The sequence below is a fragment of the Musca domestica genome, unplaced genomic scaffold (assembly GCF_030504385.1).
Source record: "Musca domestica strain aabys unplaced genomic scaffold, Musca_domestica.polishedcontigs.V.1.1 38, whole genome shotgun sequence".
Classification (NCBI taxonomy): domain Eukaryota; kingdom Metazoa; phylum Arthropoda; class Insecta; order Diptera; family Muscidae; genus Musca; species Musca domestica.
In genome coordinates, this window is record NW_026712324.1 from 1134024 (window position 1) to 1147467 (window position 13444).

Sequence of the window (13444 nt, forward strand, 5' to 3'; positions counted from 1 at the left end):
GGCGGCGCTAAACTAATAAATACCTCTATTTTTGATGGATTGTGTCAAACTCAATCAGTATTGGCATTATTGTTATTAATATTATTGCTGTCTGTGGCCCCTATGATTCTCTTGGTACCACTTCTAAAGATTTTATTAAACACATGTTGCTGGTGTTGTCGTTTCCACAGACTACGACAACAAAACGTTTTACCCATCTATCCGATCATAAATTATGTGTCTCTTTTTCAGGTTCTATCAACGCTTGTTTGTGGGACTAATACAATGCTTATTCTTCATAGATATTAAATTTGATATTTTTTTGTTTGAAACAAAAATATATATTATTTTGTTTGATAATGTACAACAACAACAACGAAAAAACAATATCTTATATATATTCTATTAAGTGTGTAGACGGGGAACATATACCAAAAAATACAGGTAAATGCCATGTGCATGAAGGGAGAGGGGTGTCTTGTTAGATTGTCGTATTGATAGGTTTCTAGCTAGCTAGCTATATCTTCAAGAAACACATGTTTGCATTGTTGTTGTTTTTTGTATTTGTGCGTGTGTGTGTGTGTTTTTTTAAATGTCTCGTTATGTTTACCTAAGATTGCCCAAAATTACTGTCGACAAAGCAAAAACAGAAAAAACTGCTGGCTTTTAGAAATTTGTGTTTCTACAAGTTGTTCACCTGGCTTGATTACAAGCGTTTTTTCTTTGGGTTTTTGGTTTTGCAGTTTTTAACAACAATAAATGGCGAGAATGTAAAAATGTTGGGAAATTAAAATGTAATCGCTTGAATAGGCTGATTGCATATTTTCTATAATAAAATTATATAGAAATGTTAGGAGCTTAAAAAATAAATATGAAAAGAAAAAAAAATTGTAAAAATTCCGGACTCATGTCCTGTCCCGATCGATTAGGTCATGAAAAATATTAGTTCCTCAAAGTTCAGATTTAGGAAATACATGGCTTTTTGATTCTTATTCCAAATATTCGAACGCATTATATTCAAAATCAAATTTTGTTTGTTATGGAGAGAATTCAGAATTGTTATTCAAAATGTTGACCCTTTGGTAGGGAAGGTAGCAAAAGGAATCTGAATATTATAAATAATCCACGTCCGAAAATTTGTCTTAAAAATGAATGTCTAATTATTTTTAAAAAATCCATGTCTTAAAAAAATGTTAAAAAATTCACGTCGGAAAATTTTTTTAAAAAAAAATCATGTTTTAAAGAAATGTTAAAAAATCCACGTAGGAAAAAAATTTAAAAAATCCATGTCTTAAAAAAATTTTAAAAAATCCATGTCTAAAAAAAATTTAAAAAAAATCCACGTCGGAAAAAATATTTAAAAAATCCACGTCGGAAAAAATATTTAAAAAATTCACGTCTTAAAAAATACATGTTTTAAACAAATTCACGTCTTAAAAAAATCCACGTTTTAAAAAAATCCATGTCTTAAAAAAATATTTAAAAAATCCACGTCTTAAAAAAATGTTTAAAAAATCCACTTCTTAAAAAAATGTTTAAAAAATTCACGTCTTAAAAAATGTTTAAAAAATCCACGTCTTAAAAAAAATGTTTAAAAAATAAAAAAGTCTTAAAAAATGTTCAAAAAATCCACGTCTGGAAAAATATTTCAAAATTTACTTCTTAAAAAAGTGTTTAAAAATCTAAAAAAAATATTTAAGCAAGTAAAAAAAATTTAGTTCGGCCGGGCCGAACTTTTAATAACCCCTACCTTAGGGTAGTGGAAACACTAGAACCAATTATCCAAATTTACCCACAAATACCAACACACATTCGTTGGAAAATGTGGCAAAAATCATCAAAATACCGAATATCGGGAGGTACCGCTATATAGGGCTATACAAAAGCGTGGACCTATACATACAATATTTCGCCAACGAAGCTAGAACTCATTATGACCAACAAATTCCAATTTTAAACAAATCCGTGATAAAATGTGACAAAAACCATCAAAATACAGAATATCGGAAGATACCATTACATGGAGGCTATAGCAAAGCGTGGACCTATACATACAATGTTTATGCACACGAACAAGGACCATTATGACCTATAAATACCAATTTTCAGACAAATCCGTGAAAAAGTGTGGCAAAAATCATCAAAGTACCGAAAATCGGGATGTACCTTTATATGGGGACTATACCAGAACGTGGACCGATATATCTCATTTTCAATACCAACCATCCAAAACACAATACAAATTATTCAATAAAATTTTCTTTTTTCTGCTAAATTTTGACGCTCTACGTCAAATCGTGATTTTAACAGACAGACGCACATCGTTAAATCGTCTTAGAATTTTATGCTGATTATGAATATATATACATTATGGGGTCTACGACGAATATTTAGGGATGTTTCAAACGGAATGACAAAGTTGATATACCCTCCATCCAAGCTGGAGGGTACAAAAATCCACGTCTGAAAAAATATTTAAAAAAATCCACGTCTGAAAAAATATTATTAAAAAATTTACGTCTCTGTGGCTGTTTGAAAAAATATTCTTTAAAAACTCCATGTTTCTGTGACTGTTTGAAAAAATATTTTTTTTTAAATCCACGTATCTGTGATTGTTTGAAAAAATATTTTTTTAAAAATCCACTTTTCTGTGATTGTTTGAATTTTTTTTTTAAGATCCACGTTCCATTTCTTTGTCTGAAAATTTTTTTTGAAAAAATCCATTTCGGAGTTTATTAGAAAAAAATATTTTTGACAAAAATCCACGTTTCTGAGTTTCTTAGAAAAACTATTCCTTAAAAAATCCACGTCTCAGTGACTTTTTGAAAAAAATATTCTTTAAAAAATCCACGTCTCAGAGAATTTTTGAAAAAATATTCTTTAAAAAATCCACGTCTCTGTGTCTTTTTGAAAAAAAAAAATCTTTAAAAAATCCACGTCTCTGTGTCTTTTTGAAAAAAAAAAGTCTTTAAAAAATCCACGTTTCTGTGTCTTTTTGAAAAAAAAAAAAAAAATCTTTAAAAAATCCACGTCTCTGTGGCTCCAGGAAAATATATTCTTTGAAAATCCTCGACTTTTTGAAAAAATATTATTTAAAAAAATACAAAGACGTTAAAAATATTAAGACGCCTCCAGGAAATTTTTTTCTTTAAAAAACCAGGTCTCTGTGACTTTGGACAATACTCTTTAAAAAATCAATGTGCGAGGCTCCTTGGAAAAATGTTCTTTAAAAAATCCACGTTGATTGAAAAATAATTATTAAAAAAAATTATGGTTTAAAAAATAATTTATAAAAAATCCACATTTATGGCTTTTTTAATTAACCCTTTAATTTCTTGATTAAACCTTTAATTTAGCTTTTTTTGATGACATACATAAACTATGACACATAATCCCCTCTCCCGCCTCATTTCAGATAATCCCAATGAAAAATAAACAACCCTTGGATTTAAAACCATCCATGTTTAGACATGAATTTTTTTGTTGACATTGCCAAAATTCCTGCCAAGGTGTAAAGGTAGGACGGGTGGTTAATAAATAAAGTTTTGGGGTGTGATTGGCGTCATAAACAAAACAAGTCGTGTTTACTTCACTTGTGTTCCCCATTCTTTTTATAACCTACCCCACACTTCTTCCCTTCCTCCATTAGAAACTTTTTTGGCGCTTAACCCATTTGGCGGGTTATTTATTTCTTTTTTTTTTTGGTACGACTTAAAGCGAATTGACACCTTCCAAAAAATAGGAATAGAAAAAAAAAAAGTATTTTTCTCTAAAGTTGAGTGTTTTGCCATCGCCCCATAGCCACTGGCTGGCCGTTGCCATTTTTAGTAAGAAAGACGGTGGTCAGAGGAAGGAAGAGCAAAAAATGAAACAGAAACAACAACATGACCGGCATTTGTTTTTGGGTGTGAACAATTATATGGAAGATTGTTTTCTCGCTGATAATCTGATTAATTAACACGTCACGTAATTGCTTGGCAAATAGAATCAAATAGCTGGCTGGCTGATGTGATGGCAGTCAGCAGAAATATACATTTGAGGATGCTTGGCAAAAAAAAAGAGAAAAATAAAAAATATGGAATTTTTGAGATATTCGAATAAAACTGACAGACAGCTTATTTTTTGGCAGAAGGTCATACATACAAAATTATTTCCAAATTATATGTTTTTGTATGGGGTCCGCAAAATCATATATTGCAATTTAATGAGAAACCCTAAAAATTAATTTTGAAAATAAAAAATGACTTCATTAATCTTCAATAGACCCGCAACTGTTTTAAATCACAATCGACAATGAAACAAAAAAAATTAATAATAACATTTCATCGCGTCTAAAGTGCTGATAACGAAACAAAAAAAAAAACAATACAAAGTAAATGTCAACACCTATTTTGTTGTATCGATTTTCAAATACTTCAAACAAAATAATTTTAAAATCTAAAATATTTGTTTGCAGATATTTCACTGATAATGTTGAGATAACTGTGTCATAATCTTTGGTAATAGAAACTTTTTGCAAAATGAAATAAAATATTTAAAAAATCAATAATTTTCTAGGAAATTATGTCAGGGTTACGATTTCAATTAAAGATAGAAGAGATAATTTTCTTATTTAGATATACAAAGGAACATTTGCTCATTGTCTATTTCGAATTAATGAGAAGTTCAAATTTTAAAGAAGATTATGGTTGAAAGTCCTGCTATTTTTGCAAAGACCACCAAAATGGTTGATTTTCCATTAAATTTTTATTAAAAAACTATCAAAAAAACATTGTAGATTTTCAAGAAGTCTTTCGGCTTTAAAGGGAATATGAAGAGGTCTTCCGTTTACATAGAAATTTTCGATAGGTCTTCTGTCCATAGAAGACCTCAAGAGGCGGTATTCGATCAAAAAGGTGTCTTGTCTGTGGGGAGGTCTTCTTCCATAGAATACCTCCGAAGGAGTTCTTCTGACTACAAAAGATCTCAGGAGGAGGTCACCTGACTATAGTAGACCTTAAAATAGGTTCTTCTGTCTATAGTAGACCTTAAAAGAGGGTCTACTGTCTTTACAGAAGACCTCAAGAGGTCCTATATAGAAGACCTCAAGAGGTCTTCTGTCTGTATAGAAGACCTCAAGAGGTCTTCTGTCTGTATAGAAGACCTCAAGAGGTCTTCTGTCTGTATAGAAGACCTCAAGATATCTTCTGGCTATATAGAAGACCCCAAGAGGTCTTCTGTCTATATAGAAGTCCTCAAGAGGTCTTCTGTCTATATAGAAGTCCTCAAGAGGTCTTCTGTCTATATAGAAGTCCTCAAGAGGTCTTCTGTCTATATAGAAGTCCTCAAGAGGTCTTCTGTCTATATAGAAGACCTCAAGAGGTCTTCTGTCTATATAGAAGACCTCAAGAGGTTTTCTGTCTATATAGAAGATCTCAAGAGGTATTCTGTCTATTTAAAAGATCTCAAGAGGGTTTTCTGTCTATATAAAAGACCTCAAGAGGTCTTTTGTCTATATAAAAGACCTCAAGAGGTCTTCTGTCTATATAAAAGACCTCAAGAGGTTTTCTGTCTATATAGAAGACCTCAAGAGGTTTTCTGTCTATATAGAAGACCTCAAGAGGTCTTTTGTCTACAGGGTGAGATAAAAATAACTGCAACCAAGTCAAACGCCATAATTTTTACTTTTCTTTTTAAATTTTATTAAATAAAAGCAAAAAAGGTCGGAAATAGCATCAAATTTTAGAATTAATTTCGATTTGTTCGAATTTGTCACCATTGGCACGAAATATGGCCTTCAAAGGACCAATGAAAACTCACACGCTGCCCCAATGTTGCTCTGCGGTATTTTGGCCCATTCCCGGCGAAGCATTTGCTTGAGGTGATCGACACTTTCGTATTTTTTAGTGCTTTCCAAAATACTCCAGACAATAGCCCAACGGATTGGTATCCGGAGATTTTGGTGGCCATTGTGCGCTGGAAATGAAGCGAGGAACCTCATTTTGTAACCATTCTTGGGTGGCGTGTGCTGAGTGCGATGGTGCTGAGTTCTGTTGGAATGTCTAAGGTCTGTGGCCAAAAATGTTTGCCTGCCCAGGCCTTTAATACACTCTCTAGAATATTTTCGAGATAATATTCGGCATTTATTCTGATGCCACGGTCGATTAATATGAGCGGAGAGCTACCATCGGTTCTTATGGCGGCTCACACCATCACCATGGCCGGCGCTTGAGTTTTGGTGGCCACCCGAAGGTGCACATTTTCAGCTGACCTCTTTGGCAAGTAAACACAATCATTTTGTTCGTTCAGTTCACCACTTTCGGTTAAGCGAAGCAACTCTTTAGCTCTTTTGAGTCTATTTTCTTTCTGTTGCGGTGTAAGTTCTTGCACATTTTGGAATTTAAATGGCTTTACTCCGAGCTCATTTTTCAATATTTGCCGAATGGAATATTGCGATATTTTCAGCTTACGAGCCATTCTTCTTTACATTTCGAACCATTTCTGCTTATGTTACTGTTTTCTTCCGTCCATTTCCTTGAAGTCGGGCTACGCTACCAGTATCACGGTAACGAGCGATGGAACAAGACACAAAAGATTTATTCACATTTAAATGCTGGAGTGCTCTAACAATAGCCACATGTGGTTTTCCAGCCATATAAAAATAAATCACACTATCAATAAATCACACTATGAATTCCATCACGAATAAATATTTTTTCTGGAAATTTCTCAACAAAATGCTGTTGAGCTGTCACTGGAATAATTTTAACAGCCGTCGGACGAGTGGCTTTGAAATGACAGTAATCTGAAGTTAGTTGCAAGTTTTTCATCTCACCCTGTATGTTTGGAAGAATCCAGAAGTCTCCGGTCTGCCAAAGCAATTTCAGAATATTACTACAATATTCACAACTTGTCTTTGTTAATTTTTTTATATACTTTTATTAAAATTCAATAAACTCAAATCCATTTTGGTTGTGCTCCACCCAAGCAAACAACGCAATGCAATTGAAATGCCAGACAAATATTGATTTTTTGCTCAGCATTTCTTCTACCCCCTTTGTGGCCATTTCTGTGGGGATTTATTTTTCGAAAAAAAAAAAACAAATTTTACCAAAAAAGTGAATTCGTTGCAAAAATCAACAAAAATGCCATTTTGGCATTTAAGTGTGTGTGTGTGTTAGTGCATATATGGGGCCAAACAAAAACCCATCAAAGGAGGACGAAAAATAAAAAGGAAAGGCCTAATGCCACTGTTGTTGTAACGTAGGGAATGGGCGTTATCATGATTATTACGGGCTGCAAGCAGTTGGCTGGGGGAAGAATACCTCCCAAATGCTCCCCACACAAAATGACAATGAATGCCATGAGTGCGTAATAAAAATAAGAACGTGTTTAATTTAAGGCTTAAATATATCATACATCTCAAAATGAATAGGCCGGCCGCATACAGAAAAAAAAAACTGAATTTCTTAAAAATTCAAGACAAAATTTTAATAAAAACAACACACAAAAAAAACCAAACGTTCAAGAATTTCGTTCATTTAAGTAAAAACACACACAATTTTTCTGTGTCCTTGACTTAAATGAGCCGCACTCTTCTCTCGGCCCAAAACTATAGAATACAACAAGAAAAATAAAAACATAACGACTACCATAAGCGTCCAAAGAATAACCACAAAAGCTGTTCTTCTTCTTTTTTTTTCATTTCTGTGTACAGAAAACAAAAACACCAACAACAAGAAATTCATCTTCGTCTTATACTTATATATTATGTATGTATATATATATATGAATATAATAATAAATAGTAAGTAAACGCTACAGACATATTAACCGCAATACCAAGAAAACAAAAAAACATCGAAATATATCATCCAATCTTTAGTTGCGGTCGTTGTTTTGGGTATAGACAGCCACCAGCGAGGTGGGGCCAGGAAAATTTTTGGATACCCTACATGGCGTTATATAATAATTATTTACTTGTTTTACATTTGTAAGATTAATATTTTAAATATTTCTGGTATGAATTCTTTTTTTTATGAAATTACGAAATGAAAACTATTGCCTTAATAAAAGCTATTATTTCAAATTTTCATAGAAAAACCAGTAAAGAAGGTCTTAAAGTCGGGCGGGGCCGACTTTATGATACCATACACCACTACAATTTAGTAGAGCTCCACAAAACAATTAAAAGTTTTTATGGGAGAATTTAATCAAACACGCTATGATTATAATTATTAAATTATAATTCAAAGGACTAAATATGCCGAAGCATTTGTATCTTTTAAATTCGGACTTGTATTGCCCATTTGGTGCACAATTAATTTGAAATCGGATAAAAATATATATGGGAGCTATATCCAAATCGGAACCGATCTCGATAAAACTTGGCAAAGATATTTCTGAGCTGTATTTGATATATTTCCCTGAATATCGTTGTTACGGAGTGCATATTACGGCTGTGGGTAACAAATATGACAAATCGGATGAAAAGTATATATGGGAGCTATAGCTATATCTGAACCGATCTTCACCAAATTCGACATACTAACTTCTAGACTCAATTCGTAAGTGCCAAATTTCATCCAATTTGGGCTAATATTAGACGTTTGGTGCACAATCAAAGGTAAATCGGACAAAGTTATATATGGGAGCTATATCCAAATCTGAACCGATCTCGAAAAAATTTAGCAAATATATTTCTGAGCTATATTTGATATATTTCCCCAAATATTGTTGTTACAGAGTGCATATTACGGCTGCGGAGGACAAAAATAACAAATCGGATGAACAATATATATGGGAGCTATAGCTATATCTGAACCGATTTCGATCAAATTTGGCATACTTATTTTCAGGTTCAATCTGATCGTATGTGCAAAATTCCATACTATTCGGACTGATATTACACGTTTGGTGCACAATAAAAGGCAAATCGGATGAAGATATATATGGGAGCTATATCTAAATTTTGACCGATTATCTCCAATTTCAATAGGGGTCGTCCTTGGGCCAAACAAATGATTTGTGCAAAATTTCATCTGGATAGGGCAATAAATGCGAACTGTACTTTGTTTACAAAAATACATGGACAGACGAACGGACGGACATGCATAAATCGACTCAGAATGTGATTCTATTTTTAAAAATTGTTCCTCAAGAACCTAAAAGTACAAGATGGAAGTGATTTGGGCGGAAAACATGGCTAAAGTACGAAAGCTGCCCGAATTTGGCAGAGCCGCTATGTGAATGTTATATCAATTCTTGAGCCCTATAGCCTTTCTTCAAACTTTAACTATAGACAAATTAAAATATAGACGAAGGAATGCTCTCACCGCTTATCTTCCAAAAAAAAACAATCGGATCAGCAGATGTCGTCTATGTCGTAGGGGTATGAGTGAAAATGTTAAAGTCACTCAAAGCAAAAATGTTGAAGATATCAACAACTGTAGGATGTTCGGCAGTTAAAAACTATTCCATAATGAGATGTAGGTGTACATTACATGATGACATCGAAAATTCCGACATTAATCCAGAGCAGTTTTTGAAAAACGATGAAATGTGTTTTCGAAGTCGGATTGATTATCCAAAAGCATAAAAAGACAAAACTAAGTTTCACATCGTCTATATATATTTATTAGTCCACGCTTTAAATGCCAAATGACAAAATATACATTTATGTGTTTTCGTATTTTCAAAAACAATCAGAGCCACATACATGAAATTTGAATTATATTTTCTCTTAAGAAGGTTTTTTCACTATAGGATAGGAGACCTTCCCTTCATTCTATAGAAGCCTCAGGGGAAGCTCTTCTGTCTGCATATGGCATTACCAAGGAAATCTTCTGTCTATAGAGGGCCTCAGAAGGAGGTCTTTTGTTTACAGGGTGAGATGAAAAAACTGCAACCAACTTCAGACTGCTGTCATTTCTAAGCCACTCGTCCGACAGCTGTTAAAATTATTCCAGTGACAGCTCATTTTATTGTTTACAAGCGTACAAAAGCATTTTGGTGAAAATTTTCCAGAAAAAAAGATATTCGTGATGGAATTCAAGCGAGATAGTGTGATTTCTTTATATTTGGCTGGAAAACCACAAGTGGCTAACGTTAGAGCACGCCAGCATTAAATGTGAATAAATCTTTTATGTCTCGTACCATCGCTCGATACCGTGATACTGGTAGAGTAGCCCGATGTCAAAGAAGTGGACGGAAGAAAACAGCAACATCAGCAGAAATGGTTCGAAAAGTAAAGAAGCGACTTGTTGGAAAACCTCGTCGCAGTGGCCAAAAAATGGCTCGTGAGCTGAACATATCGCAATATTTCATTTAGCAAAAATTAAAAACATGAGCTCGGGGTAAGGCCATTGAAATTCCAAAAAGTGCAAGAACTTACACCTCAACGGAAAGAAAATAGACTCAAAAGAGCTAAAGAGCTGGTGAACTGCCGAATTTGGTTTTCTCCGATGAGAAGACATTCACTGTCCAGCATTTTGTAAACAAACAAATGATCGTGTTTGCTTGCCAAATAGGTCAGCTGAAAATGTGCACCTTCGGTTGGCCACCAGAACTCAAGCGCCGCCCATGGTGATGGTGTGGGCCGCCATAACAGCCGATGGTCGCTCTCCGCTCGTATTAATATTATCGCGAAAATATTTTGGAGGGTGTATTAAAGCCTTGGGCACGCAAACATTCTGACCGCAGACTTTGGACATTCCGAAAGGACTCAGCAACATCGCACTCAGCACGCGCCACCCAAGAATGGTTACAAAATGAGGTTCCTCGCATCATTTCCAGCGCACAATGGCCACCAAAATCAATCCGTTGAACTATTGTGTCTGGAGTATTTTGGAAAGCAAGATTGGCACTAAAAAATACCAAAGTGTCGATCACCTCAAGCAAGCGCTTCGCCGGGAATGGGCCAAAATACCGCAGAGCAACATTCGGGCAGCGCGTGACGGTTTCATTGGCCATTTGAAGGCCATAATTTATGTCAAAGGTGACCAATTCGAACAAAGCTAAAATTTGATGCTATTTCCGACATTTTTTGCTTTCATTCAATAAAATGTAATAAAAATGTAAAAATTATAGCTTTTGACTTTGATCCAGTTTTTTATCTCACCCTGTATATTGATATAATTTCAATATTATAAAAGCTCCATAGCTATCTCGCGAGTTATCAAATTCCGCATGAAGAAATATATACCCTTTAAGTAATAGCCCGGGAGATAAGATTGTTAACTGATCCGCAAAATGACCTTAAACTTGTTTTTTTTTTAATGTTTTCGTGAGGTAAGTATTTGAATCTTTATTAGGGAAAATATTCTTTTATAATAGACGGGCCCGGTTTCTCGGATATTTGACCCAAAAGTCCGGGTCCAAGACCGGATTAGATCCGGATCTTCTAGGGACAATATGGATCTCATTTGCTAATGAAAATATCTATGAAACAAGTGGTCACATTATGGTATTTAAAACGATTCGATTTTTTGGAACCGATTTTTTTATAAAACCCCCAAAAATGCATAATCACTGAGTCATAGGTTACACTCAAACCTTTCCAAAATTCTACAATATTATTATCTTTCTTGAATCCAGAAATTTAGATTTATGAGCCCGGTCGGTCCGATATTTTCTATTACATGGAACTATAATTATTCTAAATTTTATGCTGTTTTAGGTAGTTTAAGGTTTTTTAAATTAGCCACGTTCCCTACCGGCTACGCCAAATAATTTTTTTCTAAATTTGATATTTTTTCTCCTCTGGACCCAGCACCGGCTACGAGATCTTAAGTTCAGTAAAAACTCTCGTATCCTTTCGGAGCCCACAAAATATATTATTGTTGACACTACAACCTTTCCAAAATGACAAAATATGTGTCATTATCTTTCTTGTAGTTGCTCCCGATTATAATGCTACCTTTTATTGATTAAAATAACACATACTTTCCATAGAAAACAATCTATTTTTACTTTTCCTCCTCCTAGCAAATTCTCTGAAGAAACACAACTTCAAAGAAATCCAATTGCCTGCCACTATTTTCTAATTAGATGCCAATAAGAAGAGAACCTGCGTTGCACACACACTTTGTTTTCTCAAACAATAACAAATCACACACCTTATTGACAAACAAAAACAACACAACAAAAGAGATCAACTTGCAGCAAAAAAAAAAAAAACAAATCATAGCAGGTTTTGCATGTTTTCTTCTGTTTTTTTTTTTGCATGGCATGACCAAAATGAGACATCATGCAACTTTACTCGGGCGCACACCGGCAAACTCAGCCGAGCGAGCGAATGGTGGAGTGGTGGGTATCAATTACGAATTCATATGAAAAGTAAGTTTTCTCTTTTTTTTGCTATCATGCTCCTCCTGATCTGCTTGGGATGCAGTGTCGTTTGGCATTGTTTTTTTTTTTTGTTCATTTTGGTAGAGCTTTTTGCATTATACTCCTGTTTTTCCACTCCACAAGAAACTTGACAAAGCGGACAGGCGGCACAGCACCGACACAGAGCCAGTCAGTCGGCAATGGCAACCACTTTCTATTACTACATCCATCCACCGAGCCACCAACCAACCACTCGCATTCGGTGTTCGTTCACTCACTCCTCACTGGTGTGGTTGCGTTATTATGTATTGCAATGGATGTAAACGACTGTGTGCTGGTGTGTGTGTTGTATCCGTTTATATGTATGTATTTCCTTTTATGTCACCACTGGCTGGCTCTGGCCAAACAAGATGATGATGACTTGGTTTATGGTTAATTCTTTTGGCAATTAGCAAATAATTTTCCTTACACCCAAACATATGTGAATAATTTTCTCAATTCAATATTTTCATTACCTTTTATTTGATATTTGTTTGCATTTGCATTTTATGATTCCAGCTTTTCACGAATTCTTTCTTCTTTCATTAACACACAATACTTATAATTATTCTCTTCTATTCACTTGTTTCAACACTTTTTCACACACAAAATATTTCCACTATGCTCTGTCCTCTGTTTTCATGTTTTCACTATTTTTTTTATTTTATCCTTTTCCCCGAAAAACTGCTGAAGATGATGTACATATTCCTTTTTTCGATTTTTCCTCACTTTTCTTCTCGCTTACTTTTTGTCACACCCGTCGTCCGTTGTATCGTTGCTTACTCGCAAAATTTTCTTTTATATTTTTATGGATAAATGAAACAAAAAAAAAACAAAAATCGTTTATACATAAAAGAAAAGAAGTCGCTCACTTGCTCGGCTAATTAATGTTGCTCGTTTTTGTATAGGTTCTGCGTTTTATTTTCTGTTTATATAAATTTGTCGTTTCACACAAATGATTTTATATAAAACTTTTTTTCTATTGTATAGAGAAAAATTTTCTTGTTAAACTCTGCCTGTTATTGTTTTTTTTTTATTTTTCACAAATTTTGCCGTTTTTCACCCGTCGTAAACAGCAATAAATTTCGCGCACACTCTTATTCCTATGAATAATGATTAC

At 34.0% G+C, this 13444-nt stretch overlaps 1 protein-coding gene across 1 annotated transcript in view; it reads right to left on the minus strand.

Annotated features, from left to right (window-relative positions):
• LOC101894578 (serine-rich adhesin for platelets) overlaps window positions 1-13444 on the minus strand; it is a 120761-nt gene extending 107317 nt beyond the window's left edge. Inside the window, exon 1 of the mRNA XM_005176952.4 lies at window positions 12801-13444. The gene's annotated coding sequence lies outside the window, so the exon portion shown is untranslated. The remainder of the gene's footprint in view (window positions 1-12800) is intronic.